Source organism: Myotis brandtii, unplaced genomic scaffold (genome assembly GCF_000412655.1).
Source record: "Myotis brandtii unplaced genomic scaffold, ASM41265v1 scaffold687, whole genome shotgun sequence".
Lineage (NCBI taxonomy): Eukaryota > Metazoa > Chordata > Mammalia > Chiroptera > Vespertilionidae > Myotis > Myotis brandtii.
This window is the reverse complement of record NW_005370687.1, coordinates 968,213-980,798: the sequence shown is the minus strand read 5'-3', so window position 1 is coordinate 980,798 and position 12,586 is coordinate 968,213. Positions and strand designations below refer to the sequence as shown.

At 39.2% G+C, this 12,586-nt stretch overlaps 1 protein-coding gene across 3 annotated transcripts in view; it reads right to left on the bottom strand.

Moving 5' to 3' along the window:
- The window catches only part of FKBP5 (FK506 binding protein 5), a 131,358-nt gene that overhangs the window by 114,780 nt on the left and 3,992 nt on the right, over positions 1-12,586 (bottom strand). Inside the window, exon 1 of one of the 3 annotated variants that reach the window (XM_014529596.1) lies at positions 12,275-12,299. The exons of 1 other annotated variant lie outside the window; for it this stretch is intronic. The gene's annotated coding sequence lies outside the window, so the exon portion shown is untranslated. Of the gene's footprint in view, positions 1-6,804; positions 6,829-12,274; positions 12,300-12,586 lie in introns of those variants that run through there. One more of the 3 variants, XM_014529600.1, reaches the window with a different exon arrangement.

Below are 12,586 nucleotides of genomic sequence, written 5' to 3'. Positions count from 1 at the left end.
GGCGCCCCAACCCCCTGATCGGCCCTGCTCTGTGGGTGATAGAAGGTGGCGCCCCAACCCCCTCCACGGGCCTTGCGCTGTGTGTGGGGTGGTAGAGCCATAACCTCCCCATTGGCCCTGCCCTGAGTGTGACAGGGTGCAGAGCCCCAACCCCCTGATCCGCCCTGCTCGTGTGACAGGTGACAGGGGGCAGCTCCTCAACCCCCTGATCGGCCCTGCTCTGTGCATGACAGGGGGGAGCTCCCCAAACCCCTGATCAACCCTGCTCTGTGTGTGACAGGGTACGGAGCCCCAACCCCCCTGATGGGCCCTGCTCTGTGAGTGACAGGAGGCAGCGCCCCAACCCGATTATTGGCCCTGCTCTGTGAGTGACAGGGGGCAGCGCCCCAACCCCCTGATCCGCCCTGCTCTGTGCATGACGGGGCGGCGCAACTCCCCAACAATTTTTGTGCACCGGGCCTCTAGTCTATAATATAAACAAGAGAGCTGCACTAGAGGGTATTTCCCAACCCTCCTCTACCTGGCCCTTCCCACTTTATGGCTTTGGTGATTTAAGATCTAGACTGGGGTTTTCAAGGACAGAGAGGAAAACGGTAGAAACAACAAATTTTTGTGCACCGGGCCTCTAGTCTATAATATAAACAAGAGAGCTGCACTAGAGGGTATTTCCCAACCTTCCTCTACCTGGCCCTTCCCACTTTATGGCTTTGGTGATTTAAGATCTAGACTGGGGTTTTCAAGGACAGAGAGGAAAACGGTAGTAGAAACAACCCACTAAACTGGAGAAAAAAAATGGACATGTTTACAAAAAGAAATGGACAAATTAGCCCTAGCCAGTTTGGCTCATGGATAGAGCCTACGACTCCAGAGTTTGATTCGCAGAAGGGTAGTACTTCGGTTGCAGGCTCCTCCCCTGAACAGGCCCTGATCGGGCCCATGCAGGAGGCAATCAATTGATGTGTTTCTCTCACATCGATATTTCTCTCCATCTCTCCCTCTCTCTTGAACTCTCTCTAAAAATCAACTGGCAAATACCCTCGAGTGAGGATTTAAAAAGTAAACAAACAAACAAAAATATTAAAGAAAAAAAAAGAAATGCACAAACTAAAGAGGCATAACGTTCAGGAAAGATCATGAGCTTCACTGTCAAAATTAGTTTGAATAGGAATTTCAGTTATACTGAAGTTAGGTGAGATATGCTAGAGATGCAGACTTAGAAATGTTATCTATAACACAGGAATACTTCACAAATCATCCAAGAAATCCTCCCAAGTTCCCTCAGTACATAGGGAAAGATGTCATACTCCCTGGCTTAATCACTCATAATTCTGCCCTGACACCATTACCTACTATTTTCCAACAGGTTATTCCCTCCAGCCAATTTTGCTTCATCATTTCAACAAATCAAGGATTATCTCCCCTTCATTATCACTCAATGTTCTATCTGAAATGCATTTTCCCTTCTCTCGCCTTATAATAATTTATCATACTCTAACCATGTTTGAGGCATATTCTAAGTCAGCGGTTCTCAACCTGTGGGTCTCGACCCCTTTAGCGGTCGAACTACCCTTTCACAGGGGTCGCCTAAGACCATCCTGCATATCAGATATTTACATTACGATTCATAACAGTAGCAACATTACAGTTATGAAGTAGCAACGAAAATAATTTTATGGCTGGGTCACAACATGAGGAACTGTATTCAAAAGGCCAGAAGGTTGAGAACCACTGCATTAAGACTTCTAGACCGAATTTTTATATCACTGGCAGAGTCACCATTATCAAAACTTATATATTTTAACTTTTAAGTGAAAAAGAAATCCAAAAATTCTTGGAAACTCTTGTGCACACTATTTCTTCTCTCTTCAGCTCTCCCACTTCATTGACCCTAAGATTCATCTCTCCAGTTTCTGTATTAGAGTAGAAGGGTTCCGTTAATCCTAACAACCATTTCGATGTCTAACTTTAATTTAGTGATAGATCAGACTCAAGGGTCTATAGCAGCGGTTCTCAGCCTGTGGGTCACGACCCCTTTGGGGGTTGAACGACCTTTCCACAGGGGTCGCCTAAGACCATCGGAAAACACATATATAATTACATATTGTTTACAGTAGCAAGACTACCGTTATGAAGTAGCAACGAAAGTAATTTTATGGTTGGGGTCACCACAACATGAGGAACTGTATTAAAGGGTCGTGGCATTAGGAATGTTGAGAACCACTGGTCTAGAGGATGAATTTCATGCCCATATGAAATACGGGCAATGAAGGCCAGCTAGAAAAAAAAAAAATGGTAAGAAGAAGCAATGAAAAGAGGGATATGAAAGTCCTATTGTAAAGCAAAAACAATAAAATAAAAAAATGAGAAAGGCAGGAAAATGGACACAAATAGGTGAAAGTAAGAGTTCAGAATAAATTCAGTGGAGACACAAACTAGTAAATGAACACTCTACAATCTAATCAATTTTCTGAATGCTGACTCCTTTAATTATTTCTTTTCCTAAACTGTAGTGGAAACAACCAAAAAAATATGTACATAAAACAGCCACTGAAAAACCATTAATTATGAACACTAGATGAGGGGTTTTTTTCCCCTGAGAAAACACTCATTTTAGAATTTTAAAGCTACAAAAAGACCTTAAAATACTATCTGATCCAACCCACTCATTATACAATTAAAACAAGTCTCAGAAAGGTTAAATAACTTTAACTTGCCCAAGATCAGATAGGAACTTAGTAGCAACACTCCTGAATCTCTTCCCAATGTCTATTCCTACCACACTAGGCTTCCAAGAAATGGTGTATTTTTCTCTTCCCTTTTCCACTCTTAACCATTAAATTAATTTCTGCATAAGCATCTCAGAATCCCCATATTATTCCTAGTTCCTATTGGAGAAAATAATCAGATATTCTGGTTTATCTAAAACAATAAGATAATTATCTTATTCCCAAAGTCAGTAATCTTAAATTGGGTCTTAATTCCTACTAGTAAGAAATGCAAACATTTCCCAGAAGAACAGAAAGATGAAAGATCTCCATAAACTGACCAAAAGTAAGCCAAGTACATACTAGTAAACTATAATCCCTCTAGAAAGGAATCAGGCCCCGAAGCCCTGGAGGCTGGATGACTGCTAATGGAAGTACGATGGGTATTACTTATTTTCCCCTTTCTATTTTATATCCTCCCAACTAACCTCTGTCTCCTATCTTTCTGACATACTAGAGGCCCAGTGCACGAAATTCATGCACAGGTACGGTCCCTAGGCCTGGCCAGCGATCAAAGCGCGAGCATCTGGCACGGAAGGGCAGGTCCCACCTGACCTCTAGGCCCTGGGCAGCACCTGGGCCCCGGGCGCCCCCCTCCGCCTGAGTCATCGGGCCCTGCTCGCACCCACCTTGGCCTGGCGCTGCCCACTCACCTGCTCCACCATCCCACTGCGGTCTGGGCGATCGGGCCCCGCTCGCACCCGCCTTGGCCTGGTGCCGCCCGCTCACCTGCTCCACCAGCACCTCCACTGCCACCTGCTGCCAGTGCTGCATTGCCGACGCCCACCATGTTCTGCGCCGCCCCCTCGTGGTCAGCGCGCGTCATAGCGAGCAGTTGAACTCCCGGCCGAGGGGACAATTTGCATATTAGGCTTTTATTATATAGGATGTCCATTCCAGGAGCCTGTAAAGAAAGGGGAAAGCCCCGGCCAGTGTGGCTTAGAAGGATCACGGGTTCAATTCTCGGTCAAGGGCATGTATCTTGGCTGTGAGTTCACTCCCTGCTCTGGGTTGGGGCTTGTGCGGGAGGCAAGCAATCTGTGTGTCTCTCACACATCTATGTTTCTTTCTTTCTCTCCCCCTTTCTCCCTCCCTCCCACTCTCTCTCTGAAAAGCAATGGAAAAGAAATCCTTGAATGAGGATTAACAAAACAAATAAAAGGGCTGGGCCCATGTGGCACAATTGGTTGAGCATCGGCCCATGCACCAGGAGGTCACCGGTTCAATTCCCAGTGAGAGCACATGCCGGGGTTCTGGCTCAATCACCAATAGGAGGGATGCAGGAGGCAGATGATTGATGTTCCTCATCGACGTTTCTCTCTCTCTCCCTATCCCTTCTTCTCTCTGAAATCAGTAAAAACAAAACAAACAAAAAAAAACATATTTAAGAAGGGAAGGAGTAATAAAAGGGAAGGAGTATCATGTCACTTTCAGCAAAGGTGGCTTTTTGATGGGAATTATCTTGGCCAGGAAATAAGGGGACAAGGGATAGAAGAGTTTTAAGGTAAACCTACACACCTGTTCTTTTAGCCATGAAAACACTAGTAAGTCCTAAAAATGTGTTATATATTCTCAGTATTTCCCCCCACTAAAAAGTACTTGCAGAAGTACTGGGCTAGAAGGAACTCATCCTGGGTCATTTCTGTGGTCTATGAAAAGTCTGCTGCTTATATTCCTTGATAAACTGCCAGTCACCATTCACCAGATTATTTGAGCTGAGTGACTTGGAAATCAGCTACAATAGTACCCCTTTATCGACGGTCTCACTTTCTGCGGTTTCAGTTACCCCAGTAAATGGAAAGTTCCAGAAACAAACAATTCATAGGTTTTTAAACTGCACACCATCCACTCCATCCCACCCAGGACATGAATCATCCCTTCCTCAAGCTTATCCACACTGTGCATGCTATCCACATGTTAGTAGCTGTCTAGGTATGGCAGTTGTGCGTGTATGTGTGTGTGTGTGTGGGGGGGGGGGGGGTGGTTGATCGATGAGTCTCTCTCACTGATGTTTCTGTCACTCCCTCTCTCTGAAATCAAAATAAATAAAATAAAAAACTAAAAGATAAAAAAAAAAAAAAAAAAAAAAAAAAAAAAAAAAAGAGAAATTTTAAAAGGGGGGGGGGGGGGAGGGTGACTAGTGAGTGACTCATTGAGCTTAAGAAGTAAAGGAAGAGTAACAAATGACCAGTAAGAACAATGGAGTCATTAACAGATAAAGAGGAAAAGTCAGGAAGGGAAGGGGGGATTTGGCTGGGGCGGGTGGGGTGTTGGGTGTGCAGCTGCTACAGATGGTATTTAAGCATATTTAGTTTCAAGACATAGGTGAAAATCTGGGCCTCAAATTTGGAAGGCCTCAAGTTTAGACAGAAGATATAGATTTGAGACCTAACAAAGCATGGCAATGACTGAGTTTTTAGAGAAAGAGAAGATAACAGAAAAACATTTAGACAACAGCATTTCTCAGAAACTACACTTTGAAGACAATCTAACTTTCCAAATGAATAGTACTTTATTCTATAGATATAGAATATTTGGACTAATTTATCCTAAATGAAAGCTAAAAAATCAATCTTTCTTTCCCAGGCTATGAATTGACAGAAAGTCATTAGGGGGTAAGAAAGGGCAAAAAAGCCCTGTCTGCCATTTCAGAGGAACATGAATTTATGAATATATTCATTTAATTGAAAAAAGTTAGTCCTTTTATCCATGTTGGCTGATGTTGGACATTTGACATTTTTCTCTTCAATTAACATATTTTTGTTGATAAAAATATATATAAGCCACATAAATGTATAATTTTGGTTAGTTAAAATAGATGTTTATCCCCAGCATCAATGATTAATTTGTTGAACCCTAATCAGTGTGGCTCAGCTTGTTAAGTGCTGTCCAGTACATCAAAAGGTTACGGGTTGCATCCCTGGTCGGGGAGCATGCAGGGGGCAACCAATTGATATTCTCTCTCACCTCAAAGTTTCTCTCTCTCTCTCTCCCCCCCCTTTCCCTCTCTCTAAAATCAATGAAAATATGTCCTCGCGTGAGGATTTTTTTAAATTTTAATTAATTAAAAACCATTATCAAACATCTTCCAATCTAGTAAGTAAGAAGATAAATAACTTTCTTATGTAGATGCGAAAAGGGAAGAATTTAAATAAATGAACCAATATCCATAACTTATACCTAATCCTAAATTGTGGACACATATTTAAAATTATATAGGGGGGGAGTTGAATTTTTTAAAATTATGGCCTAAACTACGATTTAAATAGGTGTAATTTAAATCAAATCACTCTATTGAGACTATGGAAGCAATAAGACTAATAGCAGCAAATTCACTTACCAGTGATCAAGAATAGTTTATATGGTTTACAAGCACCAATCTTTCCTCCCTGTGATAAACAGCACCATCCCAAAATGACAACATTTGCTTACCTCCTCTCTGGTAAAAACTGTACACGTCTGTGCAAAAATCAGCACACTGTAGGTGTGCAACTCTTTTAATAAGAGTAATCACCACCTTCAACTCCCAGAAAGCTATTGCTATCAGTCTCATTTGCTAGATAACATGCACAGGACAACAACGTAAAGCAGGTTCCCTTGCTGGCGGTTCTGCCCTGGATCATTTTCAGTATCCTGTTTTTTCTGACAGAAATATGCCATCATGAAACTTCAGAAAGAAGCATACATATATGCAGAGAGAAAAGACTGACTGATTCTCTTTTTCCACATTAATTCTGAATATAGGTATTTCACATTTGCAGAGATCATTCTCCTTCAACAAACTTTTGTAGCTTTTTTCCTTACTAAGTAAAATTTATTCGGTAAGATGCAGATCTTAAGTACACAGTTCAGTAAGTTTGAACAAATGTATACACCAACAATTCCTGGTGCTAATCTTGCAACTTTCTGTAAGTTAAAAATTATATGGAAATAAAGTTACCAAAAGGGTACACTTGAATTACCATCACCCAAAAAAGCTATAGAGTATTTCCATCTCCCTAGAAAGCTCCCTTTTTGCCCTTTTCCAGAAACCACTGACCTGATTTCTATCACCATATGTAAGTCTTGCCTCTTCTTGTATTTTTTATAAACAGCATCATTTGGTACATTCATATGCCTGGCTTCCCTTGCTCTGCATACTATTACTGAGATTCATATATATTGTTGTGTTCATTCCTATTATGAAAAAAGCTGCTATGAACATTTTGGATCAGTTTTTTGGACATGTACTTTATTCCTCTTGGTGCAGGATTTCATTTAAGAAGGGGGGGCCGGCCGGTGTGGTTCAGTGGTTGAGCGTTGACCTATGAACCAGGAGATCACGGTTTGATTCCTGGTCAGGGCACATGCCCGTGTTGTGGGCTCAATCCCCAGTGTGGGGCATGCAGGAGGCAGCCAATCAATTCTTCTCTATCTCTGATGTTTCTATCTCTCTCTCTCTCCCTCTCCCTTCCTCCCTGAAATCAATAAAAAATGTATTTTTTTTTTTTAATGGGGAGGTTGCCCTGGCTGGTTTGGCTCAGTGGTTGAGTAGCAGCCCACAGGCGGACAAAAGGGATGCAGGTTCCATTCCCAGTCATGGGCACGTACCTCGGTGGTAGGTTTGATCATGGCCCATCTCTCACATCGATGTCTCTCTCTCTCTTTCTCTGTCTCTCCCCCACCTCTCCTCCCTCCCTTCCACTCTAAAATTCAATGAAAAAAATATCCTGGGGTGAGGACTTAAAAAGGGGGTAAGGTTTCACATATAAATTATCCTGGGAAGTCATATAGTATAGATAAATGGGTTGATTTATATAGTAAATATAGTTACATATATAAAATGCAAAAAAATAGAAATTTTACCTACCTACCTACGTGTGTATCTATCTACCTATATGTGTGTATATACAGATGACCCTTGAACAACACAGGTGGGAACTATGCTGATCCACGGACATGTGATTTTTTTTTTCAATAAATACAGTAAATGGCCCTAACCGGTTTGGCTCAGTGGACAGAGCATCAGCCTCCGGACTCAAGGGTCCCGGGTTCGATTCCGGTCAAGGGCATGTACCTTGGTTGCGGGCACATCCTCAGTGGGGAGTGTGCAGGAGGCAGCTGACCGATGTTTTTTCTCTCATCGATGTTTCTAACTCTCTATCCCTCTCCTTTCCTCTCTGTAAAAAATCAATAAAAAATATATTTTAAAAAAAATAAATAAATACAGTAAATGTATTTACTCTTCCTTCTGATTTTCTCTAGCTTTCTCTATTACAGAACACAGTATATAATACAAACCCTAGAAAATGTTAATAAACTGTTTATGTTATCAGTAAGGCAAAGGCAAGCTATGAGTACAGTTGACTCTCCATAAAGCAGATTACTAACCACAGATTGAAAATACCGTTTTGGTCCAGCTGGTGTGGCTCAATGGTTGAGCATCGACCTATGAACCAGGTGGTCACGGTTTGTGGGGGTTGCAGGCTCTATCCCCAGTGGGGGACATGCAGGTAGCTGATGAATGATTCTCTCTCATAAGTGATGTTTCTATTTCTCTCTCCCCCTCTCCTTTTCTCTCTAAAATCAATAAAAGTTTGTGTGTGTTTTTTTAAGAAAGTATCTTTTTGGGTTGCAATTGGTTAAATCCATGGATATGAAGGGCTGACTATAGTTAAGTTTTGGAGGAGTCAAAAGATATACTTGGGTTTTCAGCTTGGGGAGCCGGGGGTCAACACCCCTACCCTGCCTTGTTCAAGGGTCAACTGCACACACACCCATATATATATATATGTATATGTATATAAATGAATAGATTCTAAGAAGTCCATCCAGGACCAACAAAGATACATTAAAATAATTTATAAAGTTCATAGTGAAAATCTAAGATGGGAAAGATGACCATCTCAAATTTTAATAAGTATTATGTATTGACTTAAGAGTAAGTCAAAAGAAACGAATTTCTCTCCATGTAAACTACCCTGTTTTGCTTCAATGAAATAATCTTCTTCTCATAACAAATCTCCTTCCCAAACTAGAATTTCAAAACATTAAATGTTATCATCCATCATGTAATAATTTTTAAGGTAGAGGCAAAACCTAGAATAAGTTAAGATTACAAGATTTTATTTTGCCTTGCCTTTTAAAAAAAAGTTAAACATGGAAATAATTCCATCAGTTAATATTTAACATGAGTAAAGACTATTTTATCCTCATTCAAATTATATTTTCTCCATTCCTAAAAGTAATTCACTGCAGCCTTAAGTCTGTGATAGAGACATTTTGACTTTCAAATTCCACTGTGTAATTTTCAGCTGACAGAAAAGGAGGTTCTTAATTTCCAGAGGCAGGAAAGAAACATATGCACAAATCTTATTTCTGAAGATATCAAACTGAAATTTCCAACCCTGCTTCTGACAATCATATGGTCATTTTCAAGGCCCTACGAGTGGCTCCTCATTTAACATCATCTATAAATGCCACGATGGAGGCAGAATATTACAAATGGTTCTAGAATTAACCACTGCCTGCTTTCCCCTCCCCCACCCAACTACAAAAGGGAAAAGAACCTTCTTCTAGTCTTTGATATTTCTTCATCTTTATTCCTCCTTCCAAAATATAAGCAATTTCAAGAACAAACAATTTAAATGTACTACATTTTTTATCTTAAAAAAAACATTTTTAGTATTTGGATGTTCCTTAACTTTCACAGATGTGTAACTGTTTACTTAAAAACCCATTATTTCACTCTGAAAATACATCATTTTCATTTTTCTAATAACTGTACCTCTTTCTAAAAGAAAACAACCTTGATTAACTATTACATAAATGATAGCAGCTCCAAACAGCTACAATTCCTAACTTACTTTCAATATCTTTTGTCTACTTGTTTGAGAACTAAAATAAAATTTTATTCTTATTTTTAAAGTGGGTTTTTTTTTCCCCAGACCAAGGGTAGAAAACAGGTATAACAAATGTGGGAGTATAACAGGTATACTCCCTCTGGTGATACTTCTCTCTCATTAACCAGACGTTTTCCAGAAGACTAGAATTAAATACAAATAAAGCATAAAATGAACTTGTCCCTTTGGAGGGCTATGGTCTTACATGTTTAAATTTCAGCAGAGTGTAGGTCAATTCTCATCATAACAAACTGTAAGGTACAAATTATTGTCAGTTCTTGAATTTCAGTGTTTCAAAGACTGCTAAAATATCCTTAGTAACCTGTGAGCTACAGAGATTAAGGTGACAAGGTTACATAAGGTCCTACTATAAAGTATCCTAACGTGTCTCATTGGCAGAAGTCTCTTTTATACAATAAAAGAACATCTTCTTTGCAAATGAAAGCACACTTAAGTGGCTATTGTTTTTAAATCAATAGTTATGTAATTTATATACCAATGTCCACCCAGTTTCTGATGAGTGTAAATTTAATTTTCTTTACACTTTGGGAGATTAATGTCAGAAATTAAAAATGCACTACAGAAAACTCAGAAATGTAAAATAATGAAAAAACAAAATCTAATTACTAATCAGCTAGGTTAGAAAGCTCAAATAATTTAAAAATTATAGCATTAAATAATTATAGAATTTAGTATGCAAAAATATGTATAATACAGATTCTTCTTTAGGAATTGTGATGATTATACAGGGTGGGGCAAAAGTAGCTTTACAGTTGTTCATATGGAAAATAATACAATATATTAAAGGCCTATCGTGGCTATTCCTAATGCCAGGTATATTATGCATATTACTGTTAAATAAGGCAGTAGTAATGTCTAACAGTGTCATCTGAATTAGCCTTGAATTTAGCTGTTTTAATATGTCCTTATTTTTTTGTCGTTTTATTCATTTAAAATTATTTGCCCACCCCCCAAACTCAAAAGAAGCTATACCTGAAGGTAAATGACTTACAAACACTCCCAATATTTACTGTGTAGATGTGAGAATTCAACTTATGCTTAATTTTGAAACTGAAATGTGGTTGATAATTTTATGATATGGTCTACCACAAGTTAAAATGAACAAAAATCAGTAATTAAAATATCTAAAAACTGAAAATGAGCTTTTAATTATAAAAGGCACTTTTATAAAGTTTCTAAAGTATAATTTTGTGTAAATAAAACTATAACTTTAATTTATATGTGGCATAAACACCATCATAGAATAAAGATTGTAAAATTTCTAATTACGCATAGTAGTTAAACTAATATATTCCCTAATCATATGTGATTCCTTACTACTTTATATTGAAAATAAAACACTACCTGAAGAGGACCCACTGTTCAATCAAAAAGCCAAGCCAGCCTTTAATAATAATTTCTTCTACAGCTATAGAAAAGGATGTCCTTTCTTCTCTAGTCTGATTCCTCTTAAGCTAAGAAACCTTTAGGAAACTAAAAATAACCCAAGATATGTAGTCTTTTCCAATCCAAGGATAAACAGAAATTTTAAGATTTAATTAGTCATCTAATCCAATATTTTTTAAGTTCTTCGGGTTGAACTGGTTAAAATTATGTTTTACAAAAGACATTCACCCCAAATTCCCCAAAAGAAAAAAAATTATTCGGAAACATACTTGTTTTGTTAAATGTTGGAAAGACAAAAAACCGCATAACATGTAAGCCTGTTCTAGAAAAATAAAACATTGCACAAAGACCAATTTTGATTATTTTTTTAAAATCCCAAATAGTCACAACTAGCCTGTTGGTTAGAGTTCAGCTTTAAAGAGTGTTACTAATTAGCTAAGTAAAATTACCATTCAACGAGACACTAATAAGGTAACATAATTAAATAAAAATTATAACTTTGTTCTTAAGAAGTTAAACTTACATCTCTTAAGTATAAATCATATCCAATAGAGACATAAAACAAGGCACATTAGAAACAAATAAGTAAACTAAATCATGTTTCTCACAAATGAATGTTATTAATAATTCTCATTTAAAATATGTATTTTAAAAATAATTCTTATACATTATTTTTTAAATGTATTTTTTCTGTAGATGTCCTAAATTGGGTAGGGCCATCATTGTAGATTGTTAAATGGAGGTCAGTTGGAAAGAGACAAACAGAAAACGCCAAGTGGAGGTATGCGAAATAAAAATGTCCCATAAGAATGATTTTTAAGTCTATCTTGAATTTTTATTTAAACAGCAAAAGAAAAACCTACCATAATTCTCTAAAGGAAAAACCCTGGGGGTGGGGGCGGGGGCGGGTAGCAGAACTCCATAGAATTAAAAACACTAAACCAAAACATCGCCTTCACTTTTCCCTCGTACACAATGTAACAAAATGAGAAGACAATAAAAACAAACACTCCTGTCTGTCCTCAGAGAGGCAAAGAAAGCTCCCATTCAATACTAAGCCTTACTCCACTGGAAAACATACTCCTGAAAAGTACATCCAAAACCACGAGCTCACACCGCTTCACGCAGCGTTTACTGAATGGCGGCCAAGCGGGGCACACGCTGTCCCGAGCCGCGGCGAAGGGCATCTGCAGCGCGGCGCCCTCCACGTGCCCCTTGTACCTGCCTGTGCTGCCGCCACCTGTGCAGAAACTGGCTTTTTAAAATGAGACTAAAATGTTCCTCCAGGCTCGTCAAGCGAAAGAGGTCAATCTACACGCCGACGCCTCTATTTTTCTTCTTTTATTTATTTTTTGCAATAATCCACACTGGGTTCGTCCCCTACCCTATCGCCAGCACCACCTTTTGAAACAGCAGCCAATAAAGGGGAAGGCGTTATAATGTCCCGGGAGCGGCATGAACGGGGAGCCCTACAACTACTTTGAACGGGTTTTCGGGGGGCCCCGGGATCATCACCGGTGAGGACGGGCGCCG